Source organism: Rhinatrema bivittatum, chromosome 5 (assembly GCF_901001135.1).
Source record: "Rhinatrema bivittatum chromosome 5, aRhiBiv1.1, whole genome shotgun sequence".
In the NCBI taxonomy this organism is placed as follows: domain Eukaryota; kingdom Metazoa; phylum Chordata; class Amphibia; order Gymnophiona; family Rhinatrematidae; genus Rhinatrema; species Rhinatrema bivittatum.
Genome location: NC_042619.1, coordinates 336,879,008 through 336,904,731, shown reverse-complemented (window position 1 = coordinate 336,904,731; position 25,724 = coordinate 336,879,008). Strand labels below are relative to the sequence as shown.

Genomic DNA, 25,724 nt, shown 5'->3' with positions numbered 1-25,724 from the left:
TTTGAGGATTGCGGCCTGTTGCACGGTGGTCACTCGTGCCTGCTTGTCTCAGGTCCGGAACAACGCTCCGGCGGCTGACATGGAGCCCGCTCTTTCCTTCCTCACCGATGCCGCATCGGATTTGGTTCGAACCACGGCTAAGGGGATCTCGTCTTCCGTGGCCGCCAGGAGACACCTATGGATCCAGCCATGGTCTGCTGATGCACCTTCGAAGTCTCGCCTCACCAAATTGCCTTTCCAGGGCTCGTTTCTGTTTGGCAGTGACCTTGATAAGCTAGTTGCTACCTGGGGTGCCTCTCCTGTGCCTCGCCTACCAGAAGACCGGTCCAGGAGGGGACAGCGCTCCGTTCCACGGCCCTCCAGGGGCAGGAGTTCACAGCGATTTGTTCCATATAGAGGGCGCTATCAGACGCCGCGTCCTCCGGCCAGGAATCAGTCCTTTTGGTCCAGGCTGCGCACACGGGGGGCCGGGCGTGGGTCCCGGTCGCATCCCACAATGAGAATTTGCCGATTCATCTGGGGGACGAAGCCATAGGGGGCAGGTTGACCCTCTTCTACCCCAGATGGGTCGAGATCACGTTGGACCAGTGGGTCCTCGCAGTTATCCGAGAGGGGTATTATCTGGACTTTCATCATCTTCCTCCGGACAAGTTTGTGGAGTCTTCATGTTCCCCGCTCAAGAAGGCAGCATTGGAGGCCACCCTGACGAGGCTCCTGACCTTGAACGCCATCCTCCCAGTGCCTGCCTGGGAAGTGAATTCTGGACACTATTCCATTTATTTCATAGTACCCAAGAAAGGGGGCATTTTTCGGCCTGTTCTGGACCTCAAATCCCTCAATCGGTACTTACGGGTACCGCGGTTTCGCATGGAAACTCTGCGCTCCGTCAAAGCCGCAGTCCAGCCCGGAGAGTTCCTCACGGCATTAGACCTGTCCGAAGCCTATCTTCATATTCCGATACATCCAGATCATCAGCGCTACCTACGCTTCAAGGTTCTGGACCGCCACTTCCAGTTTCGAGCTCTCCCCTTCGGGTTGGCCACCTCCCCAAGGACATTCACCAAGGTGATCGTAGTTGTGGCGGCGGCACTCAGGCGGGAAGGGATCTTGGTCCATCCCTACCTAGACGACTGGTTGATCAGGGCGAAATCCCGAGTGGAGAGCCTGCGGACGACCGACAGGGTGAACGCCCTTCTGGAAAGCTTGGGCTGGGTCATCAACCTCAGCAAGAGCTGCCTACAGCCTTCCCAGTCCATAGAGTATCTGGGGGTACAGTTCGACACTCGGGCGCACACGGTCAGTCTTACGACCAAGAGACAGTTGAAACTTCGGCAGCGTATCCAGTATCTGTTGGGAACCAGTCGGCCATTAGCTTGGGATTATCTGCAGGTTCTGGGTCTCATGGCATCCACCCTGGACGTGGTGCCTTGGGCACGGGCCCATATGGGACCACTTCAGCATTCCCTGCTCTCTCGCTGGAGCCCCCATCACCGAGCCTATTCCACGCACCTCCCTCTACCGGTCCGTGTTCGGACCCGGCTGCGGTGGTGGTTGCGGTCCGACCACCTGAGCAGGGGGTCGAGGATGTCCGCGCCCACGTGGATCTTGCTCACCACGGATGCCAGCCTAAGCGGCTAGGTAGCACATTGCGAAGAACTCACCGCGCAAGGGCGCTGGAACAGGGAGGAGTCCACATGGAACATCAATCGCCTGGAAGCCCGGGCAGTCAGACTGGCCTGCCTTCGTTTCGCTCCACGGCTGCGGCACAGAGCTGTCAGAGTGATGTCCGACAACGCCACCACGGTGGCCTACATCAACCGTCAGGGCGGAACCAGAAGCCGACAGGTATCTCTAGAAATCGCCCCACTAATTGTTTGGGCAGAGGCGAATCTGCGGGACATCTCTGCCGTCCACATTGCCGGGAAGGACAATACCACAGCAGACTTCCTCAGCAGAGAAAGCCTGAATCCAGGCGAGTGGCAGCTGTCCCCCACAGCTTTCCAGATGATTGTCGATCACTGGGGGATTCCGGACATGGATTTACTGGCAGACAAGTCCAATGCTCAGGTACCCAGATACTTCAGCCGCAGACGCGACCCGTGCTCGCACGGCATCGATGCTCTGGTCCAGCCGTGGCCTCCGGGGACTCTCCTATATGCCTTTCCCCCGTGGCCTCTACTGGGTGCCCTCATCCACAGGATTTGGTCACACCAGGGCCTAGTTCTTCTGGTGGCCCCGGACTGGCCAAGAAGACCCTGGTACGCGGACCTCAGACGCCTACTGGCAGGGGAGCCTCTCCCCCTGCCTCCTCTCCGGGACCTTCTACGTCAAGGTCCCATTCTGCACGAGGATCCGGCTCAGTTCTCTCTTACGGTCTGGCCATTGAGAGGGCTCGACTGAAGAAAAAGGGTTACTCGGGGCCTGTGATTAATACACTGCTCCGGGCTCGCAAGTTTTCCACATCCCTCACCTACGTACGGATCTGGAGAATTTTTGAAGCATGGTGCGACTCTCTTGGCACCAGTCCACATGCCGCCACTATTCCTATTGTGTTGGATTTCCTGCAGGATGGGCTTCAGAAGGGTCTCTCCCTCAGCTCCATCAAGGTTCAGGTAGCGGCACTATCATGCTATGGGCCCAGGAGAGGTGGCAAGACCATCGCCAAGCACCCTGATGTTTCTCGTTTCCTGCAAGGCGTCAAGCATATTCGTCCGCCACTAAAGTGGCCTGTACCCTTATGGAACCTTAATCTGGTTCTGGATTTCCTCGCGGGATCTACCTTCCGACCCCTTTGGGGCTTGTCTCTACGGTCTCTAACCCTGAAGTTGGTATTCCTGCTGGCCGTATGCTCCGCACGCCGCATCTCTGAACTACAAGCACTGTCCTGCCGTGATCCCTTTCTACGTATCACTTCGGAGTCTATCCATCTTCGGACGGTTCCCTCCTTTCTCCCTAAAGTGGTTTCACAATTTCATCTTAACCAAACCATATCCTTGCCTACCACGGTAGGTTTGAAGAAATCTGAAGAAGGCCGTTTATTACGCCATCTCAACATCGGCAGATTGCTGCCCAGGTATCTGACAATGACTCAAGACCTGCGGAAGACAGACCATCTGTTCGTCCTACACAGCGGGAAGAAGCAAGGTGAAGCGGCCTCTCGGCCCACCATTGCCCGCTGGATTAAAGACGTTGTCAGAGCCGCCTACGTGGAGGCTGGGAAGGCTCCGCCTCTACAGGTTAAGGCTCATTCTACCAGAGCCCAAGCGGCGTCTTGGGCTGAATCCCGGATGCTGTCACCGGCGGACATCTGTAAAGCGGCGACATGGTCCTCCCTCCATACCTTTTCTCGGTTCTATCGTCTGGATGTCCAGGCCAGGGAGGACTCGGCTTTTGCGAGGGCGGTACTACATGGTCCTCAGGTAGCCTCCCGCCCAGGCGGGGTGTAAAGCTTTGGTACATCCCATTTGTCCTGAGTCCATCTGGCTACACGCCAGGAAATGTTGAGATTACTTACCTGGTAATCTTGTTTTCCTTAGTGTAGACAGATGGACTCAGCATCCCGCCCAGCTGCCTGTGTACATGGGTTTTGACCGATTCCAGGTAAGCCTTTGACATTTGTTTTCCTAAGAGCGTACACTCTGCCATTGTCCACGCCTTCCGGTTGGGAAGGCTGGCGGTCTCCAGCCACTGTCATTCGGTCAGGGGAGGCCTGTTTTCACTTTTTTCTTTACTTTTCACTGAGCGTCAGTACACACATCCATAACAGCTTTTGCAAGGAAGATTACTGAACAGCTGCGCTTCCTGTGGGGATATATACACGCCCCCGTGCTGACGTCAGATCCGTCTCCAACTGCTAGCACGCGGATACTATCCCATTTGTCCTGAGTCCATCTGTCTACACTAAGGAAAACAAGATTACCAGGTAAGTAATCTCAACATTCATGCTTTCTCTCTCACAGGCAGGCTCTCAATCACAGACATACTCTCTTTCACATATACAGGCTCTCAATCATTCACATACATGCAATCTCTCACTCACACACACAGGATCTCAAACACACATGCTTGCTCGCTCATTCACTCTCTCTCTCCCCCACCCCGGGAACTCACAGCAGCAGCAGCCTCCTCCCAACGCTAACCTCCTTCATTTTCAGCCCTCGCGGAGGCGGAGTCCCATCGGCCGCGGTTGAAGCTCTTCTTCATTTTCCTCCGAGCCGCGCTGCAGTCTTCTTTTCGTCGGACACTAGCGTGGCCTCTTCTTGCCACGCACGCACCCGATGCTCTCCACTTCCTCTTCTGGGCCGCGGGGGGGGGGGGGGGGCGGGAAGAAGAGACCACACTAGCGTGGTCTTTTCTTCCCGCGCACGCACCCGATGCTCACCACTTCCTCTTCCGGGCCTCGGGGGGAGGGGGGCTGGGAAGAAGAGAGCACGCCGGTGCCGCTGACTCCAGCTGTCCTGCCACGTTCCGCCCGGGCTGACAGGATTTTAAGCCCGGGCGGAGGAGGTCCGGGGAGCAGCTGGGTCAGCGGGGGACTGGAAAGTGTGGCGACACTTGTCTGCGAGCCAGATGCAGCCTTCAAAAGAGCCATATCTGGCTCGCGAGCCATGGGTTCCCAACCCCTGGTCTAGCCGCTTGGCTTTTGAGAGGTGACATTTCCGCTTGAAAGGATATTCTGAGCCGGTGATTACTACTCTTCTTCAGGCTAGAAGATTCTCCACTTCTTTGGCATATATCAGAGTTAAGAGTGTTTCAGTCCTGGTGTGGGGTCCATGACGCTGATCCTTTTGTAAGCGAACGGTGCCCAGGTCTTGGCCTTTTTGCAGGAGGGCTTGTCAAAGGGTTTGGCCTATAGTTCTCTCCGAGTCCATGTGGCAGCCTTGGGTTGTTTCAGAGGGAGGTTGCAGAGAAGACCCTTAGCATCTCATCTGGATGTAGTGCATTTCCTGAAAGGAGCGAAGCATTTGCGTCCTCCAGTCTGTAGACTTTGTCCATTCTGTAATCTTAACGTAGTCCTCCCTTTGAAGGATCTTACCCTAAAGGTGGTGTTCCTGGTGGCGATTTGCTCGGTGAGATGGATTTCTGAACTCCAAGCCTTATCGTGCAGAGCCTTTTTTGCGAATTTCTGATGCAGTGGTCTCATTGCGGGCGGGTCCATCTTTTTTGCCCAAAGTAGTTTCGTCTTTTCATCTTAGCCAGACGGTGTGGTTGCCAGGGTTTTCTCTCCTGATGCCCGATTCTCCTCTTGCAAGGGAGCTTCATCTTTTGGATATGTGTCTGGTTCTCCTCAGATATCTCAAGGTGACCAATGGATTTTGGTGTTCGGACCATCTTTTTGTATTATTCAGTGGACCAAAGAAGGGTTGCAGGGTGGCTAAGAGTATAATTGCTCGTTCGTTGAAGGAGGCGATAGTTTCGGCTTATATTAGTAAAGGACGATCTATCTCTGAGGGATTGCATGTACATTCTACTCGGACACAGGCAGCCTTCTGGGTAGAGTGTCAGTGGCACCGCAGATTTGTTAGGCGGCAACTTGGTCCTGTTTGCACACTTTTACCAGGCATTACTGTTTGGATATCAGGGCCCCAGAGGAGGGCTCCTTTGGTGAGAGTGCAGGTCTTTCGGGATCCCACCCAGGTTAGAGGGACTTGGGTACATCCCACTTGTCTGGACTGAACTGGAAAGGAAAATTGGTTCTTACCTGCTAATTTTCATTCCTGGAATATCACAGATCAGTCCAGATTCCTGGCCCATTACATTGCTTTTCGAATGACCTCTCCTGATTCTGGATGCTCCTGGTGATGCAGTCTTAAGGTCTTTGCTGCAGAATAATATTGTATATAGTTCTCATTTGTCTGAGACTCAAACTTATTTTTCTTGCCCCTAGTTCTGGGGTCAGTTTGGGTGGGAGTTTGCAACTTGTGCCCCAGCATTTTTAGAGGAAGAGATCCTGGAGGTTGGGGTTAGACATCTTGGCTTGGGTATAGGTCAATACTGAGGGACTGCAGGTGGCGCACTCGGATATGTAGCAGTTCCTCAAAGTTTTGTTCTCTGCCTCCATATGCTGGAAGGAATGCATAAACCCACTTGTCTGGAATGATCTGTGGTATTCCAGGAACAAATATTAGCAGGTGGTAACCAATTTTCCTGTCTTAACCATACCTATAATTAAAACAAAATATATAGTAACATAAATATAACTAAATATCATTAAACTATACAAAATCCCAAATTATCCTATATGCTAAATTTACCTACTCAAAAGTACAAAGCAGAGCTGCATAAATCGTGATTCTAAAATCCTCTCATGAATATCAAACAAACATGCTTCTCTTGTGTAAAACATTGATAAGACAGGCGAAGAGAGAGTTTGAAATGAAGTTGGCCATAGAGGCAAAAACTTATAATAAAAACTTTTAAAAATATATCTGAAGCAAGAAACCTGTAAGGGAGTCGGTTGGACCATTAGATGACCGAGGGGTTAAAGGGAAGATAAGGCAATTGCAGAAAGACTAAATGAATTCTTTGCTTCCGTGTTTACTAATGAGGATGTTGGGGAGATACCAGTTCTGGAGATGGTTTTCAGGGGTGATGAGTCAGACGAACTTAACGAAATCACTGTGAAACTGGAAGATGTAGTAGGCCAGATTGACAAACTAAAGCGTAGCAAAACACCTGGATCAGTTGGTATGCATCCTAGGGTACTGAAGGAACTCAAAAATTAAATTTCTGATCTATTAGTTAAAATTTGTAACCTATCATTAAAATCATCCATTGTACCTGAAGACTGGAGGGTGGCCAATGTAACCCCAATATTTAAAAAAGGCTCCAGGGGCGATTCGGGTAACTATAGACCAGTGAGCCTGAACTCAGTGCTGGGAAAAACAGTGGAAACTATTCTCAAGATCAAAATCGTAGAGCATATAGAAAGACATGGTTTAATGGAACACAGTCAACATGGATTTACCCAAGGGAAGTCTTGCCTAACAAATCTGCTTCATTTTTTTTGAAGGGGTTAATATGTGGATAAAGGTGAACCGGTAGATGGTAGTGTATTTGGATTTTCAGAAGGCATTTGACAAAGTCCCTCATGAGAGGCTTCTATGAAAACCAAAAAGTCATGGGATAGGAGGCGATGTCCTTTCGTGTTTTACAAACTGGTTAAAAGAGAGGAAACAGAGAGTAGGATTAAATGGTCAATTTTCTCAGTGGAAAAGGGTAAACAGTGGAGTGCTTCAGGGACCTGTAGTTGGACCAGTTCTTTTCAATCAACCTAATAAATGAAGCTTGACCACCGTGCCGCAAATGCGCAGTAGAGAGCAGCTCTACTGCGCCTGTGCGGGCAAGCACGTCGGTCTCAGCGATCGTCAGCTGGATATCAACATGGCGGCGATTGGCGGCGACGAGGAGCGGTGGCCGGGTAGCGAGAAAGGAGAGAGTGAGAAGGGAGGGAGGTGCGAGAGTGGGTGGGAGGGAGGCGAAAGTGGGTGGGTGGGAGGGATGTGAGAGGGAGGGAGGTAGGGGGTGGGAGAGGTGGGGAGGAGTGAGAGGAGAGGGAGAATGAGGGGGAGATGAGAGACAGAGGGATGTGAGTAAGTGGAAGGGGTAAGAAGTTGTGGAGCAGAGAAAAAGGGAGTGGAGGAGGACGGAGGGAGAGGAGATGGGATTGAGAGAGGGTGGGGAGTGACTGAGGGAAGGGGAGGGAGGTGAGAGTGAGGGGAGGGAGGCAGTGGGAGACAGAGGGTGAGTAAGACTGAGTGGAGGGAAGGGGTGAGTGAACGAGGGGAAGGAGGAGTGAGGGAGAAAAAGTGTAGAAGGGTGCTGTGTTCGAAAATGGACTGAAAAAAAATTTAATGTTGCCTGTTTTAACGGGCTTAACGGCTTGTATATATATAAATGATTTATTTATTTATTTATTTATTGGTTTTTATATACCGGAAGTTCCTGTATACAATACATATCACTCCGGTTCACATTTAACAGATATAGCTATCGCCGGGTAGGCGGTTTACATGGAACATATCAAATATAATATAATGAACAGAAGAACTATAATACAGTGTAATATATTATATTAAGAAACAACTAAGATCAACTTAGGTAACAACTTGGAACAAAAAACTGACTCAATGTGAGCATTACATTATTGTGGTAAGACAAGGCTGGATGTTTGTTCTTCCTGCTTTAGCTCTCTGGGAAAGCTTGAAGGAAGAGCCAAGTCTTGAGTTTCACCTTTAACGTTGTATGGCACGGTTCTAGGCGGAGGTCCGGTGGTAGTGATCTGGAAAGGAATACGACAAGTGAGATTATCAAATTTGCAGATGATACAAAATTATTCAGGGTAGTTAAATCACAAGCGGACTGTGATACATTACAGGAGGACCTTGCAAGACTGGAAGATTGGGCATCCAAAAGGCAGATGAAATTTAATGTGGACAAGTGCAAGGTGTTGCATATAGGGAAAAATAACTCTTGCTGTAGTTACATGATGTTAGGTTCCATATTAGGAGCTACCACCCAGGAAAAAGATCTAGGCATCATAGTGGACAATACTTTAAAATCGTCGGCTCAGTGTGCTGCAGCAGTCAAAAAAGCAAACAATGTTAGGAATTATTAGGAAGGGAATGGTTAATAAAACGGAAAATGTCATAATGCCTCTATATTGCTCTATGGTGAGACCGCACCTTGAATACTGTGTACAATTCTGGTTGCCACATCTCAAAAAAGATATAGTTGCAATGGAGAAGGTACAGAGAAGGGCAACCAAAATGATAAAGGGGATGGAACAGCGCCCCTATGAGGAAAGGCTGAAGAAGTCAGGGCTGATCAGCTTGGAGAAGAGACGGCTGAGGGGGGGATATGATAGAGGTCTTTAAGATCATGAGAGGTCTTGAACGTGTAGATGTGACTCGGTTATTTACACTTTCGAATAATAGAAGGACTAGGGGGCATTCCATGAAGTTAGCAAGTAGCACATTTAAGACTAATCAGAGAAAATTCTTTTTCACTCAAAGCACAATAAAGCTCTGGAATTTGTTACCAGAGGATGTGGTTAATGCAGTTAGTGTAGCTGGGTTCAAAAAAGGTTTGGATAAGTTCTTGGAGGAGAAGTCCATTAACGGCTATTAATCAAGTTTACTTAGGGAATAGCCACTGCTATTAATTGCATCAGTAGCATGGGATCTTCTTAGTGTTTGGGTAATTGCCAGGTTCTTGTGGCCTGGTTTGGCCTCTGTTGGAAACAGGATGCTGGGCTTGATGGACCCTTGGTCTGACCCAGCATGGCAAGTTCTTATGTTCTTACATGGCTCCATTATGTTGGATTTCCAAACTCCAGCAATGAAGTAAAAGCTACAACCAAAATCACATATATCTTATATTAACCTTGCCAAAAAAACCTTCCAAAATATATACAAAAATGTTACACAAACTTTTTGTACCTATAATTGTAAAAGCTATTATCATGTAACGTGTTAGTTTCATCAACAGTTAAACGTTATATAACATAGATGCTTTTTGAATAAGAACGCTGCACTAATCATTAGGGATGTGAATCGTTTTTTGACGATTTAAAACAATCGTCAGATATATTTTAAATCGTCAAAAATCGTTAAGAGTCGCGATACAATAGAAATTCCCCCGATTTATCGTGAAAAATCGTAAATCGGGGGAGGGTGGGAAAAACCGGCACACCAAAAAAGTCCCTAAACCCACCCCGACCCTATAAAACAAATCCCTTACCTTCCCCCACCCTCCCGAACCCCCCAAAGCTTTTTACGAGTACCTGGTTGTCCAGTGGGGGCGCGAGGACCGATCTCCTGCTCTCGGTCCATCGGCGCCATTTTGGCTGCCACTCAAAAATGGCGCCGATGGGCCGATAAAAAAAACCAAACCCACCCGACCCTTTAAAAACGACGCCTTAGCTTCCCCCACCCTCCCGATCCCCCCAAAACATTTTAAAATTACCTGGTGGTCTAGTGGTGGTCCCGGGAGCGATCTCCCGTTCACAGGCCGTCGGCCGGCCCCTGTCACATGGTAGGAGTACTGGCTGGCCGGCGCCATCTTTAAAGATGGCCGCCACCGTCGTAAAGATGGCCTCCGCCGTCGTAAAGATGGCGCCGGCCATCCAGTGCTCCCACCATGTGACAGGAGCCGGCCAATGGCACGGATACCCTGTCACATGGTAAGGGCAAAGGGCCATCGGCGCCATCTTTATGAGTGGCAGCCGACGGCCCGAGAACGGGAGATCGCTCCCGGGACCACCACTAGACCAGGTAACTTTAAAATGTTTTGGGGGGCTCGGGAGGGTGGGGGAAGCTAAGGGGTCGTTTTTAAAGGGTCGGGTGGGGTTTTTTTTTTTTGTCGGGCCATCGGCGCCATTTTTGAGTGGCGGCCAAAATAGCGCCAATGGCCCGAGAGCGCGAGATCGGTCCCCGCGCCCCCACTGGACCACCAGGTAATCGTAAAATGTTTTTGGGGGGTTCGGGAGGGTGGGGGAAGGTAAGGGGTCGTTTTTAAAGGGTCGGGTGGGTTTTTTTTTTTTTGTCGGGCCATCGGCGCCATTTTTGAGTGGCGGCCAAAATAGCGCCAATGGCCCGAGAGCGCGAGATCGGTCCCCGCGCCCCCACTGGACCACCAGGTAATCGTAAAATGTTTTGGGTGGCTCGGGAGGGTGGGGGAAGCTAAGGGGTCGTTTTTAAAGGGTCGGGTGGGTTTTTTTTTTTTTTGTCGGGCCATCGGCGCCATTTTTGAGTTGCGGCCAAAATAGCGCCAATGGCCCGAGAGCGCGAGATCGGTCCCCGCGCCCCCACTGGACCACCAGGTAATCGTAAAATGTTTTGGGGGGGTTCGGGAGGGTGGGGGAAGGTAAGGGGTTAATTTTAAAGGGTCGGGCCTCACTAAAAAAAAAAAAAAATAACGGTGTGAATCGGAACCAATTCCGATTCACATCACCCACGATCAGATTTTTTCCCCCCCTCTAGTCGAACCCGATCGTTAAGACGATCGGGCACACGATTCACATCTCTACTAATCATTGATGAATGACCTATTAACTTCACAGAAAAAAACTATTCAGTTAATTGTTTAATCCCCTAGGACTAATTGTGCTCCAGGAGAAAATAAATGGTGGGGGGGATATATCTCAAGCATTGTTACTTTTGGTACATTTTATTTTCTCTTGGCAAACGCCAAAAAATCCACTTATTCAGATATGGGCAATTTAAGAATGTCGTCTATTTTTACCCATGTAAAAGGTCCCCAGTTCTTTTTAAGAATGTACCCTATAGTGGCTATTGTAGCTTCTCTACATCTTTCCTGATTTTATATACCTATCTCATTTCTCCTGTAAAATTATCTATACATGAACAGTAAAGTTTTTTCCCTCTGCTGCTTGTGAGATGTCTGATTGATAGTTTAGCTCTGGGAGAGGAAAGGGTTTTTACCAGCTTAGGACAGGAATGGTGTTTCAGTTTTGGACACAAGTTCTTCACCATCTGATGTCTCCACCTGCTGCTATGCAGCTTCTAATGCAATAAAAAGATACTGGCTTCAAGAAATGCATCCTTTGTTTTGGTAAACTTGTAGAACTATTGACACAACTATTTTAAAAGGTCAGTAAATGAATTTTACTGCAAATTCTGAGTTTGAGCAGATATTCTTCTAGGACAAGCAGCCTGGCATGGAAAAATTCTGTCAAAGTTTCTAGAAATTACTAACCGCTCCCTCCCTCTCAGCTGCGACATATTTCCCAACAATGAATAACCTTTTGAACTGTACTAACATAAGTATGCTATCTGCTGAATATGTTAACTTGTTATAATTTATATTAATTTAATTTATTTTTATTCCGTTTTTTTTCACACTTTTTTGCAGGGCTTCAAAAGATATTATTCCCTATCCCCAGAGGGCTTACAAGTTTGTACCCGAGGCAATGGAGGGTAAAGTGACTTGCCCAAGGTCACAAGGAGTGACAGGAGGACTCGAACCCTGGTCTCCTGGTTCATAGCCCACTGCTCTAACCACTAGGCTACTCCTCCACTCAAGGCATATGTCATAATATTGCAAGCTTAACATAATACACAGCGTTATTCTTCTCTTCGAGCGTCCACTCCTTAAAGACATTCTCAACTTTTCACGCTAACTTAGTTCTGGGGGTGGGTGGGTGGGTTTTTTGCCGGCGCGCGATCAAAAATGGGACTCTCAGACCTCCATTGCTGCCCTTTAAAAGGCCAATGATATCATCGGGCGGCGCCGCCGACGCTCTCTCTAGGTGCTGAAGAGCGGGGCTTAGCGCCACGTCATCGCGCTCGCGTGGTGGGGGGTGTTGGCCCGATTGCAAATCGCGCACCGACGCTCCCGCCCGCGTTGCCGCGCACCTCTCTTTCCCCCTCTTTCCATTGTGGGTGGTGGCCGGTGCGTCGGTTAAGGGTGGGCTCTGGCCAGGAAGCGCAGGCCCACCTATTAACGCTAGCAGCCGCCACTTTACCCACGTGGCCGTCATCCCTACCTTCTGGCCCCTTACTGTACCTTAGACAAAATTATGCATTCGTTTTTTAAACACAGAAACTGTTGTTGGTATAATAAGGCCGCAGCTTTTATTTAACACATCATGAAAAATACTTCCCTGGGTAACCGAGCCGGTATGATATCTCCACTGCTGCCCACCGTAGGGACCAACCAAGGCAGCTTTACTCCATGGGCCCTCTGCCTTGTCCCCAAGCAGATAGGCCCCGACCACCAATGCATTCCGTGCCCCCACCTTTTTGCGCCGACCAAGGTGCTGATCGGCTACCACGCCATCCTGTGATGTCACCGGCACCACTTGCAATATGCCCAACCGGCCCGGGTAACAGCCACAACACGAGGTAGGGAGGACCCTTGCCTTGTGTCCCTCCAACTAATGAATAAGCTGCGGCCTGTGTCTTTTTTCTTTGTCATATTATGCCCCGATGGCATCCTGTAGAGCATTATTAAATATGTCGTAACCTTCAGTGAGCATGGGTCCTTGCCCTCTAGATGTATTATTTCATCCAGAGCAACCCTCGAGTCCCTCGGGCGCCATAGTAGGGACAATAATTGTTCCCATCGCTTGCCGGGCTTTCGCATCCATGTGACGACCCACCCTTGCGGTGCCAGTCCTAAGAGTGGTCTGCAGGTCGTCCGTGTGCTCTCTTAGCGGCCCACCGTATGTAGGAGTGACCAATGATTCAAGGTACACGCTTAGCCCGCGGCAGATCTGCTGAGAATGTTAGCTGGATCTGTTCTTCAATGATCTCAAGTGCAATAAAGTCATGCTTTTTATTAAAACGGCCATTATAAAGAAGGAAGGCATTCCTGTCTCTGGTAGCAAACATAAGAGAGACAGTAAAGTGGAAGCCCTGCCGCAGGCCCTTGAAGGTGATGAAGGCCTGAGAAGGAAAGCTTCTTGTGGTCATCTAACTGTAGGGCCTCTCGCATTTGAAGCCTCCAATGAGCAGGTTAACACCGGTGTACCCATTCTTACAAACTCCGGGAGCACAGCAGCCAAAGCATGAGCTCACTTCACAGTGCTCTCCTGTGTATTCTTCCTAACATTCACATGAGTAGCCTCCTTCTCGGCTGCGACAAAGGCCATTCCTGCCACAAGGATTGGAGTAGCATAGGTTGATCTCTGTTTCACAGTAGTCACCTATAAATCCCGGAGGGATCTGCACCTCAAACCATTGATGGGATGAATGGGTCGAATCAAAACTGTGTTTGAACTAATGAAAGGAGCTGAGCTGTTAAATTTTAAAATGGATACCACTTCATATAGTTCTCACAAGGCTCTCTCAAACAGATATCATCAAATGGCCGGAGATGTTGAGTGGAAATGATAATTAGCAGAGTTCTGTTGAGATAACTTTTTGTTCCTGTAGATCTTCAGAATGGAAGAACTTGTTTCATACTCCACCAGGAAGCAAAGCAGAGAAAGTAACATTTAAGATATTGGAACTGACATCCATGTCATAACATCTTTAGCAGTAGACAACACTGTTGCCACACCTTCCACAAAGAGTGATAAGAGAGGGTCTCCTGGGACCTGTTTTCCAGTAGCACAGTGATGCTGTTAGTCAACATATCATCAGTGATGATGGTTATCCGAAGTGTGCAGTACGCAGTCACACTGTGAATGCCGTCTGAAACAGACACCCTCATATGTGCTTCCAAGTGTCTGTTGTTGTCCAGATCTCGGCTCAGCTTCAATTCCCTTGTTGCAGAATCCAGTAAGAGGAGATTCAGTTCATTCCCCTGAACAAAGGAGTAGGACATATCTGGGTCGTAGGCTGGGCTCTTCCCAATGACCCCAGAAGGGAAACTGTTGGATTTATTTGTCACCTAGTTGTTGAAAATTATTTCAAAATCTTGCAGCACAGGATCATTGTCATTTTTGGCAAGTAGGTGGATGTGGAGGGTGGCCCTGATCACCAGGGGGACAGATGTGGCCTGCACTACCATCACATACTCTGTCCTAATTTCATAGTCCTGGTCTACAAATGTTGTTGGGTCACCATTCCATAGATCCAGCTGGAATATTTCAGGGCTATTGCTTTCAACCATTTGGTACATGATCTGAGCATTAGTCCCTTCATCGGGGTCAGTGGCTGTAATTCTGGCAACAATGGACCCAACAGGGCTGTTCTCCTCCACATAGATGTCCAACTCGTCCTTCTTAAAGACAGGTGGGTTATCATTGATGTCCATGACAGTGATATGCACATCTGCTAGAGCTTTCACGGCCGGGCTGCCTCTATCCACTGCATAGGCCCTCAGGTTGTACACAGGTACATTCTCAGGATCCAACTTGCTAAAGGTTCTGATGATGCCTGAGGTGGGCTTCATGTAGTAATCTCCATCTCCATCATCCCCAGCCCTGGAAAGTGTACATTGTTCTTCCGTTGATGCCAGGGTCCCGATCAGTGGCAGATATTTGGAGCACACTAGTAGCGGTCTTGCAGAAAATGTGGAAAATTGTCATTGGCGTCCAGGATCAGAATATCCACATAAGTGGTATCTGATTTTTTTGAGGGATAGCTTTATGCATTGGCTGTCACCGCCAGGGTATATGAAGCCTGGTCCTCATAGTCCAGTTCCATGAGGGTGGTGATGGTGCCTGTGTCTGGATCAATGCGGAACTGTGGAATGTTGTCCTCAATAATATGTGATCCTGGCATTCTCCCCTGTATCCTCATCAATTGTGACAATGGACGTGCCAATTGGCTTGTCTTCACTCACCCTCACCGTGTAGTGAGAGCTCTGAAAGACTGACCGGTGGATATTGGCATCAGTGACATTAACAAAGACCTGCATGGTGTCAGAGCGAGTACCATCAGAAGCAGTAACAGTGAGCACGTACAGTGAGCACGTACTGCCTCTCCTGCTTGTAGTCCAGGAGTAAGTCGAGCATGATCAAACCTCCACCGCTATGGCTGGTGCTGTCAGCGATTCCAGGTATTGCCACTGGTGATCTGGAAGGTAATTTCACTGACCCGCAGTGAGGGTCAGAATACTGCTACCCACTGCTGCATCCCTTCTCAGTGCAGGAAGGATTGTTGTTCACATATAATACAGTGATGGCCACGCTGGCAGAGGAGCTCATGACAAGCAGTCCATGGTCTCTGGCCTCCATGCTAAAGCTATAGTGTTCCACAGTCTCACGGTCCCGCTGCTGAGATACTGTAATTGAGCCTGTGTTGTTGTTAATCTGGAAAGGGCAATTAGGTGGGATGTCCCCCCAGCTGATATTCCATACTGGTAGTCCTCAGCTTCATCATTATTAACCTGGATATGGATTACAGAATAGCCTACAGGCATATTTTCAAGGACTGAGGCCTGGAAGTGTGTACTCACAAAATGGGGGAACTGCCATTTATGTCCACCACCAGCACCACACCACATCAGTGCTGTTGATAAGAAGGGGCCGCTCACCCTCCTGTGCCTTAGTCCTTAAGTGTATTCCCTGATCATCTTAATCCAGCGGGTTGATAACATCAATGTTGTCAGTGAAAGAATGGATGTAGGATTGGCCTTTGATGTTACCACTGACAATACTATAATGGATGAGAGCGTTGTTGCCCCGATCCCTATCAGAGGCTGGCACATAGGATCTGAGTGTTCACAAGCACTTTTTTTTTAAATTTAACTGCAAATAGTTGTAGTTTTCATCTTCCACAAGTATATGCACAGTAGCGGTGACACTTTTTGGGGCCTGGATCTTTGCCCTGGTCATTGGCCTCTACCATCAAGTGGCATTCTGCTACGGACTCACGGTCTACAGGTGCTCTGGTTCTCACAACCCTCGACTGGGAGTCTATCTCAAACAGCATTGTCCCCGTCCCTGTTGACCAGCCGATAAAGCATGTTGGCATTGGAAGGGGCATCGCCATCGGTGGCCCTGATGTCAGGACCTTATAGCCCACCTCCATGGTCTCCCGGTATTCGGACTGCTCGAACACAGGCTGGTGGTCATTGGTGTCACTGACAATGACTGAGAAAGTAGGTGGTGGCAGATCTCCGGGGAGCCGCTCCATACACAGCGCTCACCTTCAGCACGTGCGTGTCCTTGATCCCCCGGACCAGGGCCTTCACAGTGCTCAAGCTGCCCATCTGCCGGTAGATAACAAAGTAGTCATTGGACCGACAAGCGCCTCCATTATGTACTCCAGCGGGCCCGCTTCTCCTTCGTCTGGGTCCATCACCCTCAGGGAGATCACCCAGGTGCCAGCCGGCTCATTCTCGGTAACTGGGCAGATGGAACTGGGGGATGGGGTTGGCACTCCTACACCTCCAGATCTCTGATCTGCCCTGCCTCCGGGTTCTAGAACCCCCCCCCCCTCCTCCTCCTTCACTGTCAGCTTCAAACCGGACCCGGATCTCACCCGGCATGAGACAGAGCAGGTCCCCCTGCGCCTCGCCTCTGGGCTGCAGGCAGTAGCGGAGCCCTCCCCAGCAGCCAGACCTGCCGCCGGGGCCCCAATGCCCGGCCCCCGAGAAGAAGAGGTCAGTCACCAGGTAGGCGGCACCCCACAGCACATCCCCAGTAGGGAGGCAGAGCGACGGATGAGGACATCGGGCAGTGCTCAGTCAACCACTTGCCACTGCTGCTACTCCCCTCGGTCCAGTAGGCAGTGCAGGCCCTGCATGTGGAGCCCAAGGTGCAAATGTCGCACTGTGTCCCCGCCGCTCGGGTAGGGGCACCGGGTTCCAGAGCAGCCGCACGCAGTCTGCCGGCGGCGCAGCCTCAGCACACAACCCTCCCTGGCACCGTTCACCTTGCATGTCCAGTCCACCCACAGCAAGAGGTTGAGCCACAGCTTGTCTTCGGGGCTGGCGAGGTGCAGGTCCAGGGCGCTACCGAGCAGGAAAGGGAGACAGAGGCAGGCGAGGAGCAACAGCAGCAGCGCCTCCATGCCTTCCTCGCCCAGGCTGCAGTGCCTCAGCTGCCCCGGCCTGCACCCGGCTCCGCTCCACATGAAAGCGGCGACTTCCACAGGGAAAACCACCTTGCAAGTTGCACCAAAATGGCTCCGCGTAGTCTCCCCGGGTGAGCCCGGTGGGAGCGCCTCTCCCGTACACCAGCATGGGACCCCCCCCTCCAGTCCACAGCCAGGGCAGAGGAGGCGGCGACCAGCCCCCCTGCCCGCCCCAGGTGTGCGTTGAAGAAACGCAAAGTGAGGGCGAGAGCGTGGGAGGTGGCAGCGGCGCCGGCTCCTCAGTGAGAAGCGCTTCTCCCGGGCACGGAGAGGTGCAGACTGCCGTCTCCACAGAAATGGGAAGGTCCCTCAATCGTCCCAGAAGAGCGCGGCTGGGCACAACTGTAGCCAGCCACCTCCACCCCACCTTTTTTGCTGGCGCACGATCAAAAAGGGGGCTCTTGGGCTTCTGTCGTGGCCCTTTAAAGGGCCAATGATGTCATCTGGTGGCGCCGCCGATGCTCCTTCTAGGCGCTGAAGCGCTCACACAGTGGTGGAGGGTGTTGGCCTGATCGCAAATCGCGTGCTGCGCGCTTCTCCTCCCCCCATTTTCCGTCATGCCGCCATCCATCGTGGGGGGGGGGGGGGTGCGTCGGTTAAGGGTGGGCTTTGGCCAGGAGGCGCAGACTGACCTATGTTTCTTTTTTTTTTTTACGCAAAAATGTCTATTTTCATGTCATCTTCCTGCGCTGGATCTCTCTTTGGTCCCCTCGGGTTCTTCTGAGTTGGTGAGTTCTCTTTTTTTTTCCTCCTTCCATATCCACTGGCCCTCGCGGTCTCTGCGTGCCTCATAGCTGCCTCGGGCTTCCGCTGATGCCCCCACTACCCCCTCCACAGTTTCCGTAACGGAGCCACATGAAGTGTGCATCCTCTTCCTGGGGGCATTGCACAATGTCTGTGGCTGCAAATTGTGTAATCAGATGACTGCAAAGGACCGGCGGTACAGGCTGGATAAAATGGAAAAGGTCTTCACTGTGGGCAGGAGTCGCAGTGCTGGATAAACCTCTTGGAATTGAAGGCGATCTGGTACACCCTCTGGGCCTTCCTGGATCACTTAGCCAACAAGGTCATTCTCGATCGGCAGAGAACCATGGCTATGTGGTATATCAACAAGCAGGGAGGTATCAGGTCTTTCCTCCTTTGTCAGGAGGCAGTACAGATCAGAGATGGGCACTGGCACAGGAGATGCTTCTCCGGGCTGTGTACCTGGCGGGCGCAGAGAATGCCCTAGCGGACCGGCTGAGCCGCAGTTTCCAACCTCATGAGTGGTCCCTGAATCCGAAGGTAGTGGATCAGCTTTTCAGTCTCTTCGGGACTCCAGACGTGGATCTGTTCACCTCCCCCAGCAACATGAAGGTGTCCAGATACTGCTGTCTGACTAGGTCGGTTGGTGTGCCTCCAACGGATGCCTTTGCAGTCCATTGGGGGATGAGCCTCCTGTATGCCTAACCTCCTCTTCCATTAGTGTTAAAGACTCTCCTGAAACTTCGCCAAGACCGAGGATCCATGATCCTTGTCACCCCGCATTGGCCACGAGAGGTATGGTTCCCGCTTCTGCAGCAACTGTCCAGGCGGATCCTGATCCCGCTGGGGACGGCGCTGGACCTCCTCTCCCAGGACCAGGGCAGATTGTGCCATTCCAACCTCCGTGCCTTATCCCTCACGGCATGGATGTTGAAATGTTGGTGGACATGACCAGGGTCCTTGTGGTTTCCAGGAAGCCTTCCACTAGGAAGTTTTATGCATTGAAGTTGAAGAGGTTCACCATATGGTGTGCACAGAAGGGTCTCGATCACTTATCTTGCCCTGTCAGACACCTCCTGAACAATCCTCTACACCTCTTGGAGGCAAGTCTTAAAACTAACTCAGTGCGAGTTCACCTTAGCGCCATAGGTGCGTACCAGTAAGATGTGGATGGTTCGCCCATCTTGGTACAGCTCATCGTGTGGCGGTTCATGCAAGGACTTCTTCAGCTGTGGCCTCCACTGCGGCCCCCTGCAGTCTCATGGGACCTGAATGTGGTACTAGGTCAGTTGATGAAACCGCCATTTGAGCCGCTACGTTCATGCACTCTCAAGCATTTGATATGGAAGGTGGTCTACATGATAGTGGTCACAACGGTGCACAGGATTAGTGAGCTGCTGCACGCCTTAGTGACTTATCCACCCTACACTAGATTCCATCATGACAGGGTGGTTCTGCGTACGCACCCTTCATTTCTGCCCAAGGTGGTTACAAATTTCCATCTTAACCAGTCCGTTGTGCTACCTACTTTCTTCCCCCAGCCTCATACCAGCCCAGGAGAGAGGGTGCTGCACACACTGGATTGCAAGAGGGCCCTGGCCTTCTACCTGAACTGTATGGTGGGCCACAGGCTGTCCACCCAGCTGTTTATCTTGTTTGACTCCAATTGGCTGGGCAGGGCCATTACCAAACAGACCTTTTCCATCTGGATAGCAGACTGTATTTTTCTGCAATGTCCAGGCGGGCCTGCACCTGGAGTGCCCTGCTACGGCGCACTCCATAAGGGCTATGGTGTGACCTCTGTGGCCGACCTCCGTGCAGTTCCATTGGGAGAGATCTTCAGAGCTGCGATGTGAAGTTCCCTACACACTTTCGCTGCACGTTATTTTCTGGATAGGGATGGCCAACGAGATAGGTTCGGCCAGTCTCTCCTGCCCAACCTTTTGCAGCTGTGAATCCAACTCTTCCACCGGGGGCCCCTGGTTGTTTTTTCAGTCTGTCCCCACAGTCACCACCAACACCTCTGTTGTGCCTGTTGGCATCTGGTTCAGTGTCTTTTGGTCTCGCTGGTTCGGGTCAAGCCTGTAGCTAGGGATTCACCCATGTGTTAGGACTACCATCCTGCTTGTCCTAGGAGAAAGCGCAGTTGCTTACCTGTAACAGGTGTTATCCTAGTACAGCAGGATGTTAGTCCTCATGAAACCCGCCCGCCACCCCATGGGTTCTTCTGGTTGGTTTGTTCTTTTTTTGTATCTACATGCCACCATCCCTGCGTGGACGCAGGGATGGTGGCATGCTGGGCATACTCAGTGTGCCAGCCAAAGGTTTTAGAAACTTTGACAGAAGTTTTCTGTGCCAGGCTTCAACTGCTGATGTCACCCATGTGTGAGGACTAACATCCTGCTGAACTAGGAGAACACCTGTTACAGGTAAGCAACTGTGCTTTTTGTGTGGCAAAATGTGATTCTTACTTTGGTTAAATGACATGTGACCACACAGACTTTCTTTGATGCAATCACACAGTTTGATTTCTGACCATTTTTTAAAGTGATACACTTTCAGGGGGTACATAGGCAGTAAGAGAGATGGAGTTGAAATTGAAAGTCCCGCAGTTCCTGTTCGTAACCTGGATCAGTCCCGACCAGTGGGGTTTATGCATCCCTACCAGCAGATGGAGGCAGAGAACAAAACTTTGAGGCACTGTTACATAAGCGAGAGTGCCACCTGCAGTCCCTCAGTATTTTTCTATCTCCAGCAGATGGTAGAGGTGCATACCTGCAGTCTAGAGTTTTTATTTATTTAATTGTTTATTTATTTATTTGCAGTTTTTCTATACCGGCATTCAAGACAGTCACATCATGCTGGTTTACAATTAACAAGGGGTGTCAGTGCAAATGAACCTGGAACAAGTGAAAAGATATCTTGAAGTTACAATAAAACAGGGCTGTTGAAACAGGGGGAAGAAAAAGAAAATAGAGAAATTTAACAGAACGAGGAGAAATTATATACAATATTCTGAAGTGTCTGACTATAATTATTGTTGAATTGGGATTCAGTTAAGGTCTGGAAAGGCTTGCTTAAACAACCAAGTCTTAAGCCTTTTTCTGAATGTTGGAAGGCAAGGCTCCTGTCGAAGATCCGATGGAATGGAATTCCATATTGATGGTCCTGCTGTAGAGAAGGCCCAGTCTCTAAATGTTAGATGCTGTGTGGTTTTGGTATGGGGAACATGTAGTGATACTCTGTATGCTTCTCTAATGGGTCTGGAAGAGGAATGTCGTCTGAGCGGGATTTGTAGGTTAAGAGGAGCATGATGATGGATGGCTTTATAGATAAAGGTGATGGACTTATGAATAATTCTGTAGTGTATTGGCAGCCAATGTAAATTTTTGAGAATGGGACTGATGTGGTCTCTTCTCCTCGTGTTTGTCAGTATTCTGGCTGATGCGTTTTGTATCATCTGAAGAGGTTTGGTGGAAGATGAAGGGAGTCCTAGTAAGATAGAGTTACAATAGTCTATCTTGGAGAAGATTATTGCTTGAAAAACCGTTCTGAAATCTTGAAAGTGAAGGAGATGTTTTATTCTTTTCAGTACCTGTAGTTTATGAAAGCAGTCCTTAGTTGTTTGGTTGATGAATGATTTTAAATTCAGACGATTGTCGATTATTACTCCTAAGTCTCTTGCTTGGGTGATGAGTAGGTTGGCTGGTGGGCTCGAAGTGATATTACTATTTTCCGGGGAGATGAGAAGGAGTTCACTCTTAGATGAATTTAATATCAGGTTTAAGCTAGCGAGGAGGCAGTTGATTTCTCGAAGGCAATTTTCCCAATATTCAAGTGTTTTAGTGATGGTTTCTTTAAGGGGGATCAAGATCTGGACATCAGCGTATAGGAAGTGTTTTAGATTCAGTTTGGTTAATAGTTGACACAGTGGAAGAAGGTAAATGTTAAAGAGCGTAGGGGATAGGGAAGAACCTTGGGGAACTCCTAAGGGGGAGTTATAACGGGGTGATTCTTTATTGTGAATTCTGACCTTGTAGCCTCTGTTGCTAAGGAATGTTTTGAACCATGCAAATGCCGATCCTGTTATTCCAATGTTCGACAGCTGGTTTAGGAGGATGGAGTGGTTAACGGTGTCAAATGCTGCCGAGAGGTCCAGGAGAATCAGTAAGAAGGATTGACCTTTATCAAGGCCCATGATGAGGTGGTCTGTCAGGGATATTTATTTATTTATTTATTTAATGTTTTTTATATACCGACAAGCGTTTTGAACATCTTATCGGTTTACAGAGAAAGAAATGCAACAACAAGCTTTACATTAAACAAGGAGCATTAAATATGTAGCATTAATCTTGGAACATTGAGTCAACATATGTAAAGGAGTAATACAACTTAATAGATGTATAAATGCTGAGGACAACAATGAAACATATTTACAGTTGCAGGTAGTGAGGTAGTAACTGGAGGAGTAGTTACAATTGCGGGTAGTGAGGTAGAGAAGGTGAGTGAGGCAAAGGGAGGGGAAGCGGAGTGGAAGCAAGGGTGGGTGGAAGGGGGTGGGAAGGCTAGCGGGGACAGAGAGGAAGAGGTCTATAAGGGATTATGAAGTATATCATGTGAATGCTTGCTTGAATAGCCAAGTCTTAAAATTCTCCTTAAATTTCTTCGGGCATTGTTCTTGGCGAAGATTTGGGGGCATTTTGTTCCAGAGGGTAGGACCAGCTAGGGAGAAGGCACGGTCAGCGGTACGTTTAAGCTTTGTGGCTTTGTGTGAGGGAGTGTGTAAGGTTGCCTGATGCTGGTTTCTGGTGGGTCTATTAGTGGTGCGAAATTGAAAGTGCTCCTTGAACCAGGACAAGTCATGGTGTGAAGGGATCTGTAGATGATATTCAGGGATTTGTAGAGTATTCTGGAAGAGATTGGGAGCCAGTGCAGTTGTTTGAGAACAGGCGTGATGTGGTCATTCCTATGGGCATTAGTGAGGGTGAAGAGAATCTAGACAATAAGGGGGATTATCTTATTTGGGGGGGGCGAGAAAGGGGGGTTTAGAGCGGAGTAATTAAAGGTAACACTGGTAGAGATGTCTGCGAGGCGAGGGGGGATGCAAGGAGGGGGATGGAGAAGGAATGATACAGAAAAACAGTGCTAGGGGCATTTAAAGAGTTGGAGGGAGAGTACAAACTTGAGGATGAATTGATCAAAAAATAAAACAAGTTCAACATAGAGGAGTTACCAATAGTGATGTATGCATAAGCAGTAGTGAAATAGATGCAAGGGATGACGTCCAGCTTGAGCAGGAACCTAGCAATCCAGGCTGAATGGGGGGAATAGGAGACAACAAATTGAGAGCCCGTTAAAGGGAGGGGAGACCGGGGGCGGGGGGGGGGGGGGGGGGGAGCACAAAGGGGCATGCCCCTTAGTTGCGCACCATCAAAGCACAAAGCAACCCCACACATCACAAAAAAACAACAAGCTTTACATTAAACAAGGAAACCTCATTGCGGCCCTCGACGATGAACTTAAACTCGACCTGACTGATGCGGAGTCTGCCATCTCCTCCTGGTCTCTCCTAACCAATACAGTCGCCAACAATCTCTGCCCCGTTCAAACTCGAATAATCAACCCAGATAACCACAAAAAGAAGCCTTGGTACACTTCCGAACTGAAAACCATGAAACTCAACCTACGTAAATTAGAAAAAGGTTGGCATAAAAACCCCACGCCAGCACAACGAGCAAAATTTAGAACATACCTCCACATCTACCGAGAAGCTATAGAAAAAACTAAAAGAGACTTTTACTCCCAAAGAATCCATCAATTTCAATATAGTACGCGAGCACTATTCGAATTTGTATCAAACTTAACCAAAACTCTCCCCGCCGCCACCCCAGAAACTGATAAGACCAACTGTGAAAACCTCGCCCGATACTTTCATAATAAAATACAAAATATCATGTCTCACTTCCCAGCCCTGTATAATATTCCACGCACCCGGTCACATTTTAACCCCCCCCCTTCTCAGCTCTCACGTCGGTAGCTTCCCACTAGCTAGCTCCCCCCCCTACTCCCCCTTTCCACACCCTCCGGTGTTTCTCCTCATACACTCTACAAACATGCCCCCTCTTCCTATCCCCATCCTTAAACACCTCAATACCAAAGACCACCATCTTCCGACCTAACCCATCATCTCTACCGCAGAGCTCTGCTCCCTATCATGATCACCCCACTCACCCAACTAATAGACCTCACCACCTTCACAATCCTCCTCCTGAATGCTCAATCAATAGTCAAAAAAACAATTCTAAATGACATCCTCACTGATGATAGTCCTGACATCTGTGCCATCACCGAGATATGGCTAAAGGAAACAGACTCCATCTTACTAAACCAACTCCCAACTGACCAATATAACATTATATCCATCCCCAGGCAACGAGGAGGAGGCCTACTTATTGCCACTAAAAAGAACCTTAACTTAACTCATCTACCAATCTCTCCCCCACACAATCTAGAGGTTGGACTATTTAAATCACCTAATCTCAACTATGCATAATATACACACCACCAGGTGCAGGATCCGGACGCTCAGGATCCGGAGGCAATTCTGGTCGCGGAAGGAGATGACCCGCATGCGGTCTGGCTGTTCCGGAGAGAGGAACTGGGTTCATTGATTCCCCAGGTGCTAGAGGAGCTCAGTCTCAAAGACTTCCAGGAAGACTCGGACAAGGAAGGAGTGAATCCGCTAATGGAGAGATTGCAGGGATTCTCTACCACTTTTCCGTCACCGAAGCAGGTGAAGAAGTTGAGACTGGGATTGGGAATCTCTCAAGGGGGGCCTGAAGATTGTGAGAGCTATGGGGAAATTATATCCCTTGCCAGAACAGACCTTGGAGTTATGGAGAATTCTCAAGGTGGATGCAGCCATTTGGGCAGTTACTAAGAAGACTACCATCCCGCTGATGGGAGCGGTAGTTCTCAAGGATCTCTAGGATAGGAAGCTGGCGATTCTGCTCAAACGGCTCTTTGAAGTCTCGGTTTTGGCCCTTCAAGCAGCGGTGTGTGGTAATCTGATGCAGAGAGCATGTTTGTCCTGTGTGCAGAAGGTGCACGACAAGCATTCAAGAACAGCATCTGAGGTGGCGCAGGCAACCCATTTAGAGGCAAGAGTGGCTTATGTGGCCGATGCTCTGTACGACATGGTCCAAACTTCTGCCAGGCGTATGGTCACAGCGGCGATACGCAGGCTCTTGTGGCTGTGAAATTTGTCGGCGGATGTGTGGTCTAAGGCTTGTTTTTTGAGAGGCTAAGAGATTTCAAGCAGGCAGAGCCCCTGCGCAAGCTTCGTAGAAACAGTTCAGGCAGACAGTCCTTTTGGAATCAGCGCAGGTTCCCTAGGGACGGTGGATCCTAAGGGGGGAGCGGAAGTAAGGTCGGACAATGAAGGTGTGAGGGTCCACTCTTCTCAGGAGGCTATCTGAGGAAGGCTCT

The 25,724-nt window shown here is 49.6% G+C and overlaps 1 protein-coding gene and 1 pseudogene across 1 annotated transcript in view; one reads left to right on the top strand and one right to left on the bottom strand.

The window, feature by feature from the left end:
• NCAPH (non-SMC condensin I complex subunit H) overlaps positions 1-25,724 on the top strand; it is a 704,755-nt gene that overhangs the window by 657,930 nt on the left and 21,101 nt on the right. The window lies entirely within an intron of this gene.
• LOC115092952 lies at positions 11,992-16,668 on the bottom strand (annotated as a pseudogene).